General features: G+C 40.0%; 1 protein-coding gene across 1 annotated transcript in view; it reads right to left on the reverse strand.

Annotated features, from left to right (window-relative positions):
• Positions 1 to 4,515: 4,515 nt before the first annotated feature.
• The window catches only part of LOC128579269 (ankyrin repeat domain-containing protein 26-like), a 57,485-nt gene continuing 42,395 nt past the window's right edge, over positions 4,516 to 19,605 (reverse strand). The window contains exon 4 of the mRNA XM_053581438.1: positions 4,516 to 4,787. The gene's annotated coding sequence lies outside the window, so the exon portion shown is untranslated. The remainder of the gene's footprint in view (positions 4,788 to 19,605) is intronic.

Raw genomic sequence — 19,605 nt, forward strand, 5'->3', positions numbered from 1 at the left:
CTTCTTTCTGTTACTTGATATTTCCTGTTGTGACAGTTGCCTCTTTTTTTGTCTTATTTTTAAAGATATGATCATTAGTATTACCTTGTGTGTAAAGTTAAAAACTAATTTGAATAGTCTCAATAAATAGTATTTGTAAATATTATTATTAAACTTTTCCATTTAGGATAATTATTTTTGGAGGGTTTTTGTTTTTTTTTTGTTTGTTTGTTTGAGAAAAAGTCTCCTGTCACCGTCAGTAAATGTTGTGGCATCATCATAGCTCACAGAAACCTCAAAACCCTGGACTAAACTAATCCTCTTGCCTCAGCCTCACAAGTAGCCAGGACTAGAGGTGTCTGACACTACACATCAGCTAGTTTTTTTTTTCTATTTTTAGTAACACTGTTTAACCAGGGGAGTAAGAAAAAAACAACTTTATAGGATGAGAGAGCAGAATGCTATAGTGCATGCCTCTCAGTGGGCTTCATTGTGGGGACTTGAGGGATAGTGAGATGGAGAGCAGGGGATGAAGGTCAGCATGGCAGAGGTGTGAGCCCCACAGTGAGTATCCCATGATCTACCTTATGTCTGTAATTTTATTTTCATTTGTGGGTCTGAGGCTGGGACTATTTTTTTTTCATTATTGTTGTTTCTAGGGATGTACATAAACTTTGTGCATGTCAGATTGTATGGGGCCAAGAGATGCAAATGTTGCATGTGAGACCAAATGTATCAACAATAACACACAAAAAGAAATAGTGAAGCTCATCACATGCCTGAATATAGACTCAAAATGGAATAGTGAGGTTAAATAAAATGCATTCATTTCCATTTTAAAGAAGTAATGAATGATGATCAAGTAATACTTATTTCAGGAAAATTTCATGGTAGGATGTTTGTTAACATAGTACATCATAGCTTAGGTCCAAAAAAGTTTCATTATCACAAAGCAAAAAATATATTTACATATATTTGAGAATATGCAATTGTCAGTTCTGTGTTAGCAGCCAGGGGAGAGAATCTCCAGACACACATACAGAACAAGAACAACTTCTTAATCCATTACCCAGGAAAGATTAGTGGTTTGAAAACCACAGCCTGCAAAATATTATGCATTAACATACCAAAACATTTGTGTTAATTTTATGATTAGGTGAAAACAGACTACTCCAACACAAATGATTCAATATTCTTCTAACCATTTAAAGAGATTGGTGAAAACCAATCACGAAAAAGGAAAAAAGCTTGAGTGCCAACTGTCAGAAATAAATGCATTATTTGCATTATATTGTGCACACTGGAATGAAAAAATAAGGTGACAACAATAATATAGAACTTTTCAGTATGTCAGACCCACCAGCAGCAATGGTTGAGTAAATCAGAAATTCCAATCAAATGAAGAAGAAAATATTCAATACCTGATGCATGAGAGGTCTTTCATGAGAAGTGAAGGAATTATTGATTGGATAAAGGGAATCTAACAGGGACCTACAATATTTGGGAGACATTGGAGGAGCTGTGAAGAGTGCCCAGAAAATGTAGCATTCAAGAAACAGACATTTCTAACTCTTTCTGGAAGGAGATTATAGATTCAAGAAAGAAAAGGAAACCAAACAAGAGCTGGAAAAGACCAGTCTCAGTGGAAAGTAAATTACCCTCAACATTCAGGGATTTTACCCTCACAGATTAAATAAGTAGAGAACTGTCTTTGTTTCATTACTGTAAAGGCAAATCCTGACACCCACTTTCCTTTTCTCCTTCTCACCCTACCAGCCCCCCTGCTCATACTGTGTCTGATGATGTCACTGAAACTTTCTCTTCTCCAAGGTCTGACTCTTGGAAGCCCAGTACAGGTAGTGGGCAGCAAGGGCATGTTTAACATTTCTAATTTCTGGAGGGTTGAATTCTTTGAGCACCTCATGTGAAGAGTGGGGTGTGAGGTGGCAAGGCCCCCACAGCCTGGGAGATGTTCAGGGAACAACCTCTAGCTGCTTTACTCCTGCTGAGTTAACATGTTTTTCCTTCTCTTAAAACTACGTTTTTTTCCTTCTTATGTTTTTGCCATAAGTCAATTATCTCTTTCTTTACCTGGTTAATCTTCAGGAGCTATGCAGAAAACTATGTAACCCTTCCCTTTTTATTTCTTATCTTTCACATGGTAATGATGTTATGCAGTAGAAAACATTAACAAAATATATTTTTCATGATAAACTTATTTATATTTTCCAGTCATATTGTAAGACCAAAAATATGTTTGTTTGTTTGTTTGTTTTTGTTGTTGTTTATTTGTTTTTAGAGACAGCGTCTCACTTTGTTGCCCTCAGTAGAGTGCATTGGTGTCAGAGCTCACAGCAACCTGCAGCCTCCAGAGTAGCTGAGACTACAGGTGCCCACCACTGCCCCCAGCTGTTTGTTGTTGTTGTTGTTGTTGTTACAGTTTGGCCCGGCCGAACCTGCCACCCTCGAATATGGGGCCGACACCCTACTTACTGAGCCACAGGCATGCCCCTACAAATATGTTTTTTGTCTATGCTACTTCTTCATAAAAACCCTGCTGAGATACAATAAAATAAAGTTGATTTTACATTTTGGGGTTGGCTGCAGTGTGTCTGCTCCAGACCTCCTGATCCCATCCTTGTCTCTTCTATCTTTTCTCTCATTCTCCACGATTCCCATCCTGGTTCATTTTCTTTCATGTTCGTTTGCAATAACCTCATTAAATGAACTGTTCCATTGTCTCTGCACTCTGCAAAGTAGTTTAGTCCAAGGGAACATATGTTCAGTTCCTTTGGGCTATAAAGCAGCAGAATACAATCTTTTCAGTCACTTTTGTGTCTAGGGAGACTGCTGTTGGGGAACTTGGATTTATTTTCTCCAAGGAGAAACTCTTTGCTTGGTTTCTTTGAAATGTCACAAGGTTTGCCCTAAGGAAAGTTTAATTTCCATGCACAACAGCACTCAGGCATCATCTCTCTGTGATGTGCCAGCATTGAGGAAAGATTGAGATTTTTCACATCTCTTGGTGTCCACAGATTTACTAAGGCAAAGATGTTTTTTCTTCTTAAATGTTGTTCGTTAACTTTTAACCAGTTTATAGATGTGTGATTGAAACTTATAAAGCTGTACATATTTAATGCATCAGGATACATCTGTGAAACTATGGCCACCATCAGGCTAAAGACCTATCAATCACCTGATAAAGTTTCCTCCAGAATTCTTTATTATTTATTTATTTATTTTTTATTTAATCATAGCTGTGTACATCAATATGATCATGGGGCATATTTTCATGTATGATAAAATATTTAACATAAAATGCCAATTTTTGGTCAATTTTTAGTGCACAATATATTATTATTAGGTAAAGACACTAAGCTGTATAGTAGATCTCTAAGACTAATTTATTTGGCATCACTAAAACCCCACAGTTTTATATTATCTTCCCATTTTTCCCTCCCTCAGTCCCTGGCAATCATCATTTCACTCCAAAGAGGTTCTTTCTGATGGGCACGAAATTGGATACCATTTTTGTTCATTTGAAAAGGACTTCCAAATTTTGGAGAGGAAAATAGCCCTTGACATTTGCTATTTGCAAATGGGAGCCATTGTTGAGAATAGGGCATCATTTATTACTACTAAATAGAGGAACAGGGCAATGTAACCTGGGTGGAGGTAGTAAATAGTGAGTGCAGAGGAAATACATGGGGCAAATATGAACCAACTATAAAGCTGTTCAGGGATGGGGAAAAGAGAAATTAAGCATAGCCTAAAAGAAGTATGGAGGTTTGGCTAATGTTTTTAAGGTGATTTTATTGGTGTTTTAAGGTGTTTTGAAATATATGAGCATGTTTAATTTCAAGGAGAATAAATATAATTAAGGTATGCATTGGAATATATAGGAAATAACAGCTGAATAATGTGAAGAAAGTGATATGCACAGTAAATAAATTAAAAAGTTATACTGTGCTATATCTCCAATATTCAGAACATATGTGTGCAGAAAGTAAGCATTGGGGGCTGAGCGTCTCTGCCTGACATTACTCCTAGGTAGCCACTTAGAGGGCATGCACTTCTGGTCTCTGTAAGATTTAGAAGTCTTTGACTCTGAAAGGAATGGTTCTTCTAAAGACAGGGCAAAAGTCCTGCACCATGAAGCTATGTTGTTGCCTGGCCTTCAATAGTCTCATGCTAAGAAAAGGAGTCAATACCCTGGGGCCCAGGAAGGAGCATGCTGTGGTCAGTCAGTATCTGGGAGCAGCCTGGGGCAACCTTGGCACCAACAGAGTGGTGGTTGCAGGTGCCCATCAGTTAGTTATGCTCCCCATAGACAGATGTTTGAGTGCCGTGACCACAGTGAAGCAGCCTCCTTTAGTTGACATCTGTCAGATATCCATGCTGCCCAGGACTAGAATAATCCCCAAATTCTGAGATCTATTAGTGGGTGTTGCAGCATAGCACTCTTTCCCTCTGCAGATGATCCATCTGGATTCAGCATGTCAGTTCAGGCAGCAGCACCTTCATGGTTTCCTGGGCCTTTCTTTAGGGGAGAGAGGTCAATGGGGTGAATTTCTTTCTAGAGAAGTATCAGTGGGGTCAATGTGCAACTTCTTCTACTGAAGGTCATCTCAAGGTCATACTCATATGCAATTTGTTCTCCCTTTTTTCTGTTCTCAATTCCCCTCACCCCTGAATATCACCTCTGGTAGTCAGGATGACTGACATTGTGGAGTGAGATTGTTCCTCATTCCTGAATTTTCTGAGCCTGGCCATCATTTCCATATGTGCTGGCTGCTGCATTTCTCCATCTATGGAAAAAATTCATAAAGGGACCATCACGAAGTGCTAGGTCAATCAGCTGCATGCAAACACTGTCTCCACTTCTCCCATGATATGCCCTTATCATTTGGGGTGATGGTATGATTTATCACAAAGACATATGTTATTAAATGTCATTAGAATGTCTTAGGAGGAGAATCATGGTACTGGCCCCAGGATTCTAGAACAAGGCTATGTCCCCACCAGTCCTCTGCTGAGAATATTTATGTTTCATGGAAAATGACTTCTGGTTCATTACTGAGTTATGGATTTATGAGATGTTTGACTGTAGTGCACCTACTGACCTCATATCTGAAATTTCTCATTACAAGACTACTTTTATTGAACCTGCTAAGTCATAAAGTCAGACAGGTTCAGCACTTTTCCTTGGTGGAAATGTTACCTTTCAGATCAAATCTGAATAGGAAAAGAGGTGTGGGTAAGTGATACAACCAGGCATCCAAGATTCATTATAATTGCACCAACACTACTCCTTTAGCCTAAACCTGTGGCTTATTGAGGGCAGGTGGTGTCCTGCACTACTAACTGACAGAGAAGAAAAATATACAACTTTGTTTTTAGATAGATTGGTTTGGTTTATGGGTGGAGACCAAAAATGGACCATGGCTTCTTTATAGCCAATGTCTGGTATATGATTAAAATGTCAAGCATAAGAAAGATACTTGCAATGGGAGGAGGAATAAATGGCACATCTGGTTATCCTTTTGTGAGGAAGAACAAGTGGCTTGAGGTGGTGATACTCTCTGTTCAAGTTCCTTGAAGGGAAAGAACTGGAGGAGTAGAGACAGGTAAATGGGTGGACGCAGAAAAATGGACATGACTTATAAAATATTTTTCCCATGTCAAACAAGACCAGGTAAGCACTCATTTGAACAAGTAACATTTGCCAAGCATCACCACTGGTAACCGTATGGTGTGATGGGCAGAGGAACAGTCTCTGGACATATTGGCAGAGACTCCCACTGATGAAGACCCCCCTAGCTGCTTCTGCATCTGAATGTCCAAACCATCAGCAGTAGAGACAATAACTGACCACACAGATGGAACTGTCCTTGAGGTGACCAAGGACAAGGCCTGTGTGGTGAGGTGTCCACATATGTCTCCTTCTACCTTGGAAAAACCAGTAGTTTATCCTCACAAGCATAGTCACCTACCCCAGGTATCAGTTTGAATTTCCTACTTGTAGACCAACTCTCATCCAACAAGTAGGGCTTAGAGAATGCTGGATCCACAAAACTGGATCCACAATGCTGGATTCCATGCATGGAATCCCACAAAACAAAGCATCCCAGGGGTGTACCTATCTCATGATGAGGGAAATGTGGGGTAGGAATGCCTATATTAAATTGAGAGAATTCTAGCTTCCCTCTACACAGTATTTTGAGTTTTTATTGATTTATTTTTTAAAAAAACTTAATTTTTTATATTAATATAAGGGCACATATGATTAGGTTACATGGCTTTCATTTGTTAGGAAAAGTCCAAGTTGCAGTTGAGCCCTTCACCCAGGAGATGTGCCACATACATTGTCCCCCATAGGTGAGAGCTTACCACTCTCCCTGTCCCCACCATCTTCTTGAATTTAAATATGTTTTTCCTCTCATGCAGGCATGTAGTTGCTCCTTTACTGGTTTAATATGAAGTACATTGGGTGCTTGTTTTTTCATTCCTCTGATACTTTACTTTCAGTTGGCTGGGATGTTCAACTCCTAACCTAAAGTTACACCATCATATTGTAACTGAAACAGCTAGAATCATCATTTGATGGGAATAATTGACCTTGATAAGAAGAAGGGGAAGGATGATTTTTTACACTGTGATATCAAGGAGATATACACATAGGAACCATATGGTGGCCAAAAAGTTGGTTCTTTGAAAAGATGAATAATACTGATGAACCCTTGGCTAGACTAAGGAGAAACAGAAAAATAAAATATCTAATAACGACAATCAGAAATGATATAGGGAAAATACAGATGTCACAAAAATACAAAAGATTGTCAATTATTATTATGAAACACTCTATTCCAAGAACTATGAAAATGTAGAGGATATGGACCAATATCTGGAAGCACAATACCATCTGAAACTCAGACAGAAAGTGTCGCAACTGCATAAATGATCACAGGAGACACGGATTGACAGTACACGCTGCAAGAGGTGAGGCTAACCAGAGGTGCAGGATACCACTGAGCACATCTTGCAGAGTCCTTTTATTGAGAAGATACTTAATGGTCAGAAAGATAACTAAGCAAAGACATGCAGGGGCTGCGTGCTCAGGGACCATGTGTTTTAGGGGCTATGTGCTCAAGAAAATGATCTCATATGGATAAAAAAAAGATGGTAAAAAGTTATGTACTCAAGGAAATTATTTCCAAAAATAATTTCCAAAAAATTATTTCCAATTATTTCCTACATGCAATTCCCTTTATTAATTCTTCAAGGAACTGCCATAAAATGTTTGCTATTTAACATCAGCCTTACTAAATCAGGTTTGAGCTTTCCACCTCTGGGATTACTGAGTTACTTGGTGGCTTGCCTCCAAGTGATAAGAGATTTCCAGGCTTGCCAGGAGAATGTCTTATTCTCAAGAATTCCTCACATAAGTTATGAGATTGATGGCTGTTGTAGTAAATATGATTTTTAATCCTCTACAAGAAAGAGTTAGAAAGCTTCAATAGACAATGAGAAACACTGAAATAACATCAATTACAAAAAAGTCCCCCAAAATAAAAGCTCTGGACCAGATGGCTTCACATCAGAATTCTATCAAACCTTCGAACAGGAACTAGTTCCTATGATGCATAAACAATTCAAAAATATGGAAAAGGAAGAAATCCTACCCCAAAAAAATTATATGAAGAAAGTATCACTCTGATCCCCAAACCAGGAAAGGAAACAACAACAACAAAACAACAACAAACTTTAGACCAATAACATTAAAGAATATGAGTGGAAATATATTCAACAAGATATTAACAAGAATACAATGACACATTAAAAAGGTTATACACCATGATCAAGTGTGTTTTATGCCAGAGATACAAGGTTGGTTCAACATACATCAATCTATTAATATAATACACTACATAAATAGAATAAAAAGCAAAGACCATATGATTCTTTCAATTGATACAGAAAAGGCTTTTGATGATATTCAGCCTCCTGTCAAGTTAAAAACCCTCCAGAAAATAGGCTTAGATGAAACATTTCTGAAATTGTTTGAGGCCATCTACAGCAAACTCTTAGCCAATTTCGTATTGAATGGACTAAAACTAAAGGCATTTCCATTCAAATATGGAAACAGATAAGGATGCACCCTGTCTCTATTGCTATTTAACATGTGTTGAAAAAGTTTCTGCCATCACAATCAGGCAAGAGAAAGAGATCAAAGAAATTTGAATGGGGTTGGGGAGATCAAACTCTCCCTCTTTGCATATGACATGATCTTATACCTGGAAAACCCAAGGGACTCAACTAAAAAACTCTTAGAAGGGATCAAGAAATATAGCAGTGTCTTGGCATACAAAATCAATAGCCACAAATCAGTAGCCTTCATAAATGCCAACAATTGTCAAGGCAAGAATAAAATGAAAGACTATTCTTTCTATAAAATCACCAAAGACGATGAAATACCTGGGAATATATCTGACAGAAACGTGAATGATCCCTGTAAAGAGAATTATGAGACTCTGAGAAAGGAAATAGCAGAAGATGTCAACAAATGGAAGAATATAAAATACCCATGGCTGAGAGGAATAAACATTGTTAAAATGTCAAAGCTAACTAAAGCAATCTATAGATTTGATGCAATCCCATCAAAGCAACAATGTCATACTTCGAAAATCTTGAAAAAATAGTATCAATTCATATGGAACCAGAAAAATACTCTCAACAGCAAACACAATTCCTACATATTAAAAAAAATCTGGAGGTATCAGGTTGCCAGATTTTAGGTTATACTACAAGACTATAGTAATCAAAACAGTGTGGTATTGGCACACAAATAGAGACATAGACCTATGGAATAGAAAACAGAGTCTAGAGATGAACTCAGCCACATGTTGTAATTCAATCTTCAATAATCCTAACAAAAACTTGAACTGGGGAAAAGAATCATTATTTAACAAATGGTGCTGGGAGAACTTGTTATCCACATGTAGAAAACTCTCAACCTCTCATCACTGACAAAAATTGATTCTTGCTGGATATAAGATTTAAATTTAAGACTTGAAACAATAAAAATTCTATAAGAGAGTGTGGGGAAAACATTTGAAGATAATCTGGGAAAATAACTTTATGAGGAATTTCCCCCTGGCGATTGCAGCAACATCACATATAAATACATGGTATTTTATCAAGATAAAAAGTGTTTGCACAGCTAAGGGTACCACAGACAAAGAAAACAGACAGCTTTCAGAATGGTAGAAGCTTTTTTCAAGTTATGATTCTGCCAAAGGCCTGATAACTGAAATATAAAGACAACTCAAATTAAACAATAAGAAAAGTGCTAAGAACCCCCTCTATAACTAGTCAAGAGACTTGAATAAAATCTCTGAGGATGACTGAAAAATGGCCTAGAAACACATGAATAAATGCTCCTCATTTTTAATCACCAGAGAAATGGATGGTGAAAGGAAGATGAGAAACTGAAAGCAGCTTTTACCTGAGGCTCCTGTCCAGAGCTAGAGATATTTGACTGAAAGGGACTCAGTGAAGTCAAAGGTGGGAACTAAGCATAGAAAGAAGATAGACAAGTGTACATGATCACTGCTGAGACACGTTGTACCTCCAAGAATTAGATGGAAAGAAAACAAAGTCCAGATATGAAGCCCTTCACCAAGTGGATGGGAGATCCCTCCCCAAGCCAGAGACCTGTTTGGGGCTCTCTGTAAGTGAGCATGGAACAAAGGACCTCTCACATTGCCCCACAGAAGAAAGCCAGTAAAGCTGGTCCTTCTTCTTCAGGGATGTCCCATCTGTGAGCCTAGGTGTCAACCTGCCTGGAATAAAAGGAATGAAATATTTTCTCCACAATTCTGAACACACAGTTCACCCTTCTCCACTAGCCTGGCTGCCTGAATGTCTACCCCTTGCAGAATCCATAGTGTTTGGTGAATTCACCCAGAGGCTCAGGAATTGTGTGGGCTGCTGGTTACTAGCAGGGAAACTGATTCATGTGGCACCAGGGGTGTGCGGGGAGAGAGAAAAAGGCAGGAAAAGAGGGACATGAAGTAAGAGAAGGTTGCTTGGAGATGGTGCATAGTGGGCACTGGGGCACTGAAAACTCAGTTTTGACTTGGTCAGACAAACTTTCCTGACTTCCCTACTCCCCAAAGGGACCAAGCTTCAGCCCCATGGGTTTTTCAGGTGAAATGTCTGTGGATATCTACTTACTGGGCACTTGAAACTCTTTGAATTCACTCCTGTGAACAGTTATTGTACTGACTTGGACAATCTGTTAGAACTTTCAAACTGGGATGTCCACCTGGGGACCCTCCAAGGTTCAGTGGTGATTGTTTTGTAGTGGAGATGGACATATTTTCCTCCTCCAGGTGTTGCTAGTGGGGCCCAGATGAGACTTCAGCCTAGTACAGTGATTCATTAGGATAGGGTAGGGGAAGCCTGACATGAAGGCAGAGCCAAATTGTGTTATTTCAGCAAGAAAGACCTCAGAGTCTTTGACTGCAGCTCTGAAAGAGACCACTGCAAGGCTCCAGGGGAAAAGCCATAAAAGCACAAGCCCCAGCTCATTGGTTAGGGGCTGGTTAGATCCAATTCTTGGGACACCAATTCAGTCTCACCACACCAGTTTTAATTTTCTGCAATATAATTGTCAAATTTCAAAAAATACTCATGGGGAGGAACCATGGAAGAACTCTTACAACATAAATAAATGTTGCATGACCGGAGATGCGAATGAACAGCAGCTTTGCCGTGGGTGTAAACTCGCTTCTGTAATTATTAAGTCAAGAAACAGACTATACACCGTGGGATGGCATATAGCAAAATTCTTTATTCCAAGTTTTAGTTTTGTACTCTTCCAATCAGGTCCACACCTAATCTATTATCTATTAGTTTCATCATCTTATCTTCTTTTTTACATAACTGTAATTTAACTTGAAAGGAAATATTTATCATATCAATGCAATCACCTGTGTAGTAAATCTCTTCCTCTAAACAGTGACTAGTTTCCCAGCAGGTCACAAAGACGAAAATAGCCATAGGGGAACAGAGTTGATAGAATATCTTCAAGCATTCACTCAGTTCACTCAGTATGAAGTAATGACTGTGTCCTTCCTTCAGGGCAGAGTACCTATAGACTTCTGACAATATGTTGTTAACATATGTCAACCCTCTGGCCCGTATCTCTGAGGAAGGGCGGCATGCCCTTGGATCTCAGGCTTCACGGGGTGTACAGCTTCAGAGAAAAAGCCTAAGGAATTTTACAACTCCAAAAAAGCCTAACTCTGTGAGTAACCCAGGAGGTGTCCAGATCTCTTAAGCCTCAGAAAGAAAAGCAAGTGATTTTAAACTCACACTGAATTTACTTTGTGTGCTTGATGTAGGATATGTTTATTTCTAAATATTATCCTACAATAAACAGAATAGATCAACTTCCCCAAGGGATGACAAAGAAAATATAACAGAAATTACCATACATAGAGAAATGGCTGAAATGTCAGAAAGGGAATTCGGGCAAAAAAAAAAAAAAAGAAAGAAAATTCAGAATATGGATTGAAAATAAGATGAATAGAATGGAGAAAAGGATGGAAATAGAAATGCAAACAGTAGTTCAAAAGTTATCTCAAGAAATTAATGAATTCAAGGACAATGTCACCAAGACTATGGACATAATGAGAAAACATAGCAGAGATCAAGGAAGTACAAAAGTTATTCATAAAGTTTCAAAATACAGTAGAGCCTCTCAGTAATAGATTTGAGCAGGCAGAAGAAAGGATCTCAGAAATTGAAGACAAGTCTTTTGAATGATCCCAAGCATTTAAAGAGGCTGAAAAAAGAAGAACAAGAACAGAACATCCCATGAGAGAGTTGTGGGAACATTTCAAACATCCAAGTTGTAGGGATTCCTGAAGAACAAGAACAGAACATTCTATGAGAGAGTTGTGCGATCATTTCAAACATCCAAGTTGTAGGGACTCCTGAAATAGAGGATGATCCTAAAGGCACAGATGTTGTACTCCAAGATATTATAGAGGAGAATTTCCCACGCAATGCAAGAGGTACAGAAATCTAGATAGCACATAGTTTCAGAATCCTAGAATGACTCAATCCAAATAAAGTATTTCCTAGACACATTGTAATTAACTATGCCAAAATTACTATGAATTAAAAAAATCCTGCAAGCAGCCAGTCATAACAAAAGTCTTACCTACGATGAGAAAAATATTAGGTTGACTGCAGATCATTTAGCCAAAAATTTTCAAGCCAGAAGAGGAGGGTCTTCAACCTTCAATCTTCTAAAACAAAACAACATTTAGCCAAGGACCCTGTGTTCAGCTAAACTGAGTTTCATTTGTGATGGAGAAATCAAATACTTACTGATGTCCACATGTTGAGGACATTTGCAATTCCTAGACCAGCTCTCCAGAAAATACTCAGATCCATTTTCCATAATGAACAGTACAATGTTCTACCCCAAAATAAACATACCCAGATTTGAACAGCAAAATCTAGCTTTCACAGGGGTGATGAGAAAGGGTACCCAAGAAGGGTGAGGTCTAGAAGAACGGGTCTTCTCAAGGAGACCACAAGGATACACATGCAGGGTCCTCTCCATGGTGACTCAGCTATTGGGAATTTGTAAACTTAACTTCCTGAAACTTGGAAATTTTCAAGTTCTGTGAAAACCTGTAGTTCTGTAGGGGCGGAAATGCCATCTCCTGCTTGATTCAAACTGGCCAATGAGAAACGTACCTGTGGGGTGGAACTTTATGACTTTCAATAAAAAGGGAAAAACCAAGACAATTGGGGAGCATTGCCATTTGGAATTCTTCTATGCCATAAGCTCCCGGCTGGTGAATAAAGCCCTTCCTCTTATAAACGTGGTGTTTGGGTGCTCTTTCTCTCTGTTGGGCCTTGTCTTCCTGCAACATTTTTGGTTCCCTGACTGGGAAGCGAGATCACCCCTGGAGACAACAGGCACCTGGTAGTTGCCACCAATCCTCTGAACCCCCACGTGGGGGCCCCTAATCGGCCTGGGTGACGTGAACCACTGAGCGTGCCAGTGAGACAGTTTGGCCTCTCTGTGTGGACACCTCGACTGGGCTGAGAAAGGACCCTGTCAGCGTGGTTTCAAGGAGTCAAACACTATGAGGAACTGGCATGCAGGAACGGGTACCTACACAGGGAGACATCTAAAGCAAGGTATGATTGATCTGGGAATCCCACTACATGTGTGGAATGTGGTGTGACTGAGAGAACTCCAAGGGTGGAGTTGGACTCCCTTCACAGGGCCTAGGGGAGTGTTGTTTTGCCTCCTATGGCTAAGTGGCAGCTTCAGTGGGAAATCGAGGCTGCCCAGTTTAAGAAGTGAGTTGGAATTGTGTGTATGTGAGTGCTTTGAGAATGACTGAGATGGGTAACAACAGATGGGGTTCCCCACCCCCACCCTCCGCCATTCATGAGGTGAAAGGAATGTGTGAGTGTGCCCTTCTTCCCTGCTCCAACTTTGTCCCCCAGCTGTTCTGAGATAAACTGGAAGTTCCAGGTTTTCAGCTTTCTGTCTTTGGTGGTGGCCACGTGGCCATGTGGGACTTGGGAGAAATGAAAAGACATTAGAAAGGATGTTGGTGTAGTTTTGTTAATGGAATTTCTTCAGTGAGTGTTTGGTCTCAGGGATTTGAGAATTGAGCCCACAGGCCACAGATCAGTGATAAAATGGCATTTTGTTGGATTGAGGGGCATGCAGAGAGAGTGGGGGGTACCAGAGCTATTGGCAGAGGGGTTGTGCCTTGAAAAGTGTTGCGGTTGAAGAAGTCCAGTGAGCTCTGGATGGCCCTTGAAAATCTGGGGAAGAGAGTGTAAATCTCGTGCTGGACAAGGCTGTATCCATATAAGCAACAGGTCTCCAAGGTGAATAGCCCCTGGAAGGGAGGAGGAGGCCCAGATCAGAGGTTTCCTGCATAAGTCCTTTTTCTATGGGTAAATAATTGGTCCTGAGAGATATTTTGGCCAGGACTTGGTAGATGGAAAAATACCTTTACAAACTGAAGGGGTGTTCTAGCAAATGAATGAATGAAGTGCCTCACCTTGGACAAGGTTATTAGGTCTTTGCTGTAGTTTTTGTCTGGGGAGGGGATTAGGGTGTGTGCACCTTAGTCAAGGTGGAGCTGTCCAAAAGGTTTCAGGCTGATTTGTCCATGAGCTTGCTGGGGCTCAGAGGGTTTGTGCCTGGAGATGGGAGTCTGATGTCTAAGCTCACCTGAGCCTGAAAAATGGTGGTTCCCTGTCCAGCCCTGAGTGGGAAAATTCTGTATCAATGTTACATCTCATAAAATGTCTCTCATTTGTAAAATGTAATAATTTTGTTGTTTAAATTGTTGGGGAAACTGACTCTTTGTCAAAGGATAAGATTTTTGCCTTTTAAACCTTCTAGTTATCAGTTTGGCTGAGTGAATGGGTAACTTCATGGTAAATTGGGATCCTGTTTTGTGGGAAGTGAGTTTTTGAGAGTAAGAGAAATTAAACAGAAAGGAAAATGGTATTGTGTAAAGAAAGAATCTTGCGTGATAATTTTGTCCTAAAACAGCATGGTTGTGTAAGAAAGTGGAAGGCAGGGCAAACGTTAAAGAAAGTTTAAAATGCTTGTAGATGGTCTGTGCAGGTTAAAAAAGCGCATAAAAGAATTTGGGAAAGAATTTACATGTGACCCAGTTGACTATGCATTTCCTTTCAAATCTTTTGGCTTGTAATTTTGTTTAAAGAAATGTTTTAGGCCTTTGATATTTGAGGAATCTTCCAAAATAAAAACGCTAAATCTGAGCCTTGGTGCCTGTAGGGCAGTAGTTGCAATGCTGGGCCACATGCACTGAGACTGGCGGGTTCAAACTTGGCTCAGGCCAACAAACAAACAAACAAACAACGACAACAAAAAACAACTATAAATTTGGTCTTCTTGAAATATTAAGACCACTGAAAGTCACGGAAAAACAAATTAAACTTATTTGATTTATTAAAAATATATAGGAAACATTGTCAAATATGAAATGGTGATGAATTTTATGTGGATTATGGTTTTATACATATATATTCCAATATTATAAAGCATTTGTCTGTCCTAATGTATAAAGCATTGGTCTGTCCTAATGTATAAAACATTGCTCTGTCCTAACATATATGGTTGGTAATAATTTTAATTCATCTTAAAAAAAAAAACTATTTCTTATGTAACTGGCTGAATCCAAAGTTCATCCTAAAAAGAAAAAGAAATATTAAGAGAAGCTGATGAATTCTCTCAAATTCAAATTTCTGATGTCTTTGGAAATTGAATACCTTTGGACTAAAAAGCCGATTTTTAGAACTTTCCTTGGAAAGTTAACATGTCTATGAGTATTGCTAACATAACTTCAAAAGAACAGAAATCAGTTACATGGAACTTGTCTAATGTGTAATGGCTTTTTGCTTGAATGATTCTTTCTGTGTTCTGTTTTCCAGAAATCAAGAAAATCTTTTTTTGTCTTTTGAGCTATTTGTAGCTTTTCAAGAAATGTATATATACTTATGATCAGAGTTTGAAACATGTATTTTTCTCTCTCCTTGATTTCTCTGGAATTTGAAAGCCATTTGTAAGTACTCTTACTTTCTGACAATATAGTTATTTGCATAAGTTCAATAAGAATCTGTTTTGTTCTATAGGACATGATGAAGGGACTGGTTATTTTACCAAAGCTTTGGCTGGAATAGCATTTCCAGAGGTGTGCAGACTGCATTAAAGAATTAAGGTTGACTTTATAAGGCCAATAAAAAAGCCCTTTGGAAAACTGGCCAGATACCCATCAGTAACATTTCCTGATCTGTGGTACGTAATGACAGTCACTTGCTAACGGGTCTGGGAATTGAAATGTGCTTGGGAACTTCAAGAGAAGAGGAATTTACCCAATGCATACAGGTATCTAAAGGCACAGTTGAAACCTGGGTTCTGAAAGGATTTCAAAAAGTCCAGCCTGAGATTCCTTATAAGAGGTTCCAGCAAAGCCAATTTTAAAGGAAAGAAGAGCCTAGATGTCTAATAATTAATTATTCTTACTGCACTTTATGCAAATAATCAGACCCCGTATACTGAAGGTACAGTTTATTTTGGCAAATAAGTTAGTTCTACTATAATTTGCCTTTAGTAAAAAGAGAAATTGGAGAGATAAAAATAGTTTAAAAGGAGGAAAAAGAGGCTGTGGTCCACCTGTATTTAGATCCCAGCCTTGTCTGTACTGTCAACTCATAAAATGAGACCTAACTGTTTTACTAAATTGATCTGTTAAATGGGACTAAGAGACTGGCCAAAGAGTATAGAATTACATGCAGTAGTTATATTTACTCTGAAGCCTTAAGACTCCACAAAGGTCACCTGTTGGCTACACTGGAAAACTTGTGCAGTATTAAATGTTATCTAGAATTTCCCAGTAAATGGTGTAACTGTAAACACTGTATCCTACTCTGCTGAATCTGCTGCCAGCAGAAGCCAAGTGGCCCTCTTGTATGAACTTAAAAGAACCCTTCTTCAGTATAAGGCTGGCTCTGGGAAGCCTGAGACTGTTTGTTTTCCAGTGGGAGAGACCAGACATGGAAACAGTACACATTGACCAGGTTGCCACAGGGGTTCAAAACACCCACAATTTTTGGAGAAGGGCTGGCTCGTGACCTCCAGAAATTCCAGGCTGAGGAATTAGAATGTGTGCTGTTCCAATATGTCGATGACCTCCTTTCAGGACATTCTACCCAGGAGGCCTGTGCCCGAGGTATGGACTGTCTTTTATGACATCTAGAGGTATGTGGCTATAAATTATCCAAACAGAAGGCCCAGATTTGCCAGCAGCCAGTACATTATCGAAGATTTACTATCCAGCAGGGGTAGAGGTATCTAGGCATGAAATGGAGGCGGGTCATTAATTACCTCCTCAACCCCATGAGCCAAAAGCAGATTTAAAAATGCTTAGGCCCGGTTGGCTTCCATTGTCTTTGGATCCCTAACTTTGCCGTTTTAGCTAAGCCCTTGTATGAGGCAACTAAAGGAGAGGAGAGAGTGCCCTTGGAGTGGGGAGGAAAAGAGGAACATGCCTTCTCCCAGCTAAAGATGAGGCTGATGGCTGTACCTGCATTGAGACTGCCAAACTTGGCCAAGCCTTTTACTCTGTATGTCTCAGAGAGTGATAAAATGGCTGTGGGTATATTAACCCAGCTGTTTAGGTCCTTGCCAAGGCCTGTAGCCTACCTCTCTAAGCAGTTGGATAGAGTGGCAAAAGGTTGGCCACCCTATTTACAGGCTCTAGCTGCTCCTGCTCTCCTTGTGCAAGAAGCTCATACGCTGACCCTAGGGCACGATCTCAGAGTGAAAGTACCGCACTCTGGTCAATTTAGTGGACACTGAGGGACACTTTTGGCTCTCTAATGCAACACTCTAAACCAAGCCACGCTCCTTCCAGTTAGTGGAAGAGAGACTGAGCATGACTGTACAGAAGTTATAGATAATGTGTACTCTAGAAGAACTGACTTGTGTGACCAGGCCTTGGACAGATGCAGACTGGGACTTGTATGTAGATGGAAGTAGTTACGTGACAGCGCAAGGTGAGTGGCGGGCTGAGTATGCAGTGGTTACCTTAACAGAGACTGTGGAGGCTAAGCCTCTACTTCAAGGGACATCTGCTCAGAAGGCTGAGTTAATTGCCTTGACCCAAGCCTTAGAGTTAAGCCAAGAAAAAAGTATAAATATTTACACAGACTCTAAGTATACTTTTTTGACTCTCCAAGTATGCAGGACATTGTAAAAGGAGAAGGGACTATTAAATTCTGGGGGGAAAAAAGACATTAAGTATCAGCAGGAGATAACTTCAGTTGCTAGAGGCAGTATGGAAACCTCGGAAAGTAGCAGTTATGCACTGTCGTGAACTTCAAAGAGATGCTTCCACCATCACTAAGGGGAGCACCAGAGCTGACACTGAGTCAAAGAGGGCTGCCTCCCAGATGTAACAGGTGTCACGAGTGGCTTCCCTCATCCCATGGGTCCCTGTGATCACCCCTATCTACTCCTGGGAGGAGAAGAAATGGTTAGCAGCAGAGGGGAATCAGGAAGCAGAGGGAGGATGAATAAAGATGCCAGACGAATGAGTAGCAGTCCCCCAGATTCTAGGAGCCACCGTGGTGACAGGAATATTTGATGAAGTTGCTTGGCCAATACTTCTACATCTCCCACCTGGCAGCCCTGGCCAAAACTGTCAGTCTACAGTGTGTCACCGGCAGCCAGTTCAATTCGTGCCAAGAACCAGCGGTACCCCCAGAGATCCATTCGTATGGAGCAATGCCCTTCAAGGACTTCCAGGTAGACTTTACTGAAATGACCAGGTTTAGAGGGAACAAGTACTGGCTGGTGATGGTCTATCAGACTTGGAATAAGTAAAAGCCTTCCCCATCAGGATAAAAAGGACTCCTAAAGAAGTAAAAATATTTCCCAGAGAAATCATCCCATGGTTTAGGTAGCCACTGTTTTAAATTTGACAATGGGCTAGCCTTCATAACAGAACTAGGACAAATAATAAGCTAAAACTTTGAATAATTAATAGGCCTCAAAGCTTAGACTGGGTAAAGTGCATAAACAGTACCATAAAAGCAGAAATTGGTAAACTCTGTCAGGAAGCAAAGCTTAACTGGCAGGCCTTGCCACTGGTGTTATTCAAAGAGGCCTCTGTCAATTTTCTGCAATTAAGCCGGAACTCCTAAAAGAACTTGGAAAGACTGAACTGAATAGACAAAAACCCTATAAAGAGTAACAAAGAAAATCTCCACCGGGGTAATTAACTGTGTTCTGTTTAGTCATTTGCGTCTTTACATCTTTTCTCTCTGGAAGATCAAGGGGACCAAATATAGGTCTGGAATCAGAACTTGGTCCCCCTGAAACCAAGGTAGAAAGGACTTTACACCATCATTCTGACCACACGCACAGCAGTGAAGATGGAAAGAATCCTCATCTAGAGTCATCACAGCTGGCTGAATAGGGCTTCCCGGACCCTTGGAAAGTAAAGGTAACTTTTAAGACAATCAACATACCCTGCGACAATCGACATGCCCTGCTCCAGGCACATACTGGGAGCTGGCTGGTCAATGCATGGCTGAAGCCTGAGGAAACTCCTTGAGGGACTTATCTTAATTGGACTTTGAACTTTGGGCAAAGGGGGGAAATGTCACAGGGAAAAGTAAAAACTCATATGTATATTAGCGCACCACCATGGTACTATTAAGGCCTGAGTAGAGAACCCACCAAGAGTCACAGTCCCTAAAATCTCAGTGCTGAAAAGTAATTAATATTTGCACCTGCAGAAACAAGCTGATATTGAGACCCCAAATTAAAATATATTGGAGTCTCAAAAAGGGGGAATGAGAGATGATACCCGAGAAGGGTGAGATCTAGAAGAACAGGTTTTCTCAAGGAGACCACAAGTATACACATGCAGGGTCCTCTCCACAGTGACTCAGCTCTTGGGTATTTGTAAACTTAACTTCCTGAAACTTGGAAATTTCCAAGTTCTGTGAAATCCTGTAGTTCTATAGGGGCGGGAA

This window comes from Nycticebus coucang, unplaced genomic scaffold (genome assembly GCF_027406575.1).
Source record: "Nycticebus coucang isolate mNycCou1 unplaced genomic scaffold, mNycCou1.pri scaffold_43, whole genome shotgun sequence".
Lineage (NCBI taxonomy): Eukaryota > Metazoa > Chordata > Mammalia > Primates > Lorisidae > Nycticebus > Nycticebus coucang.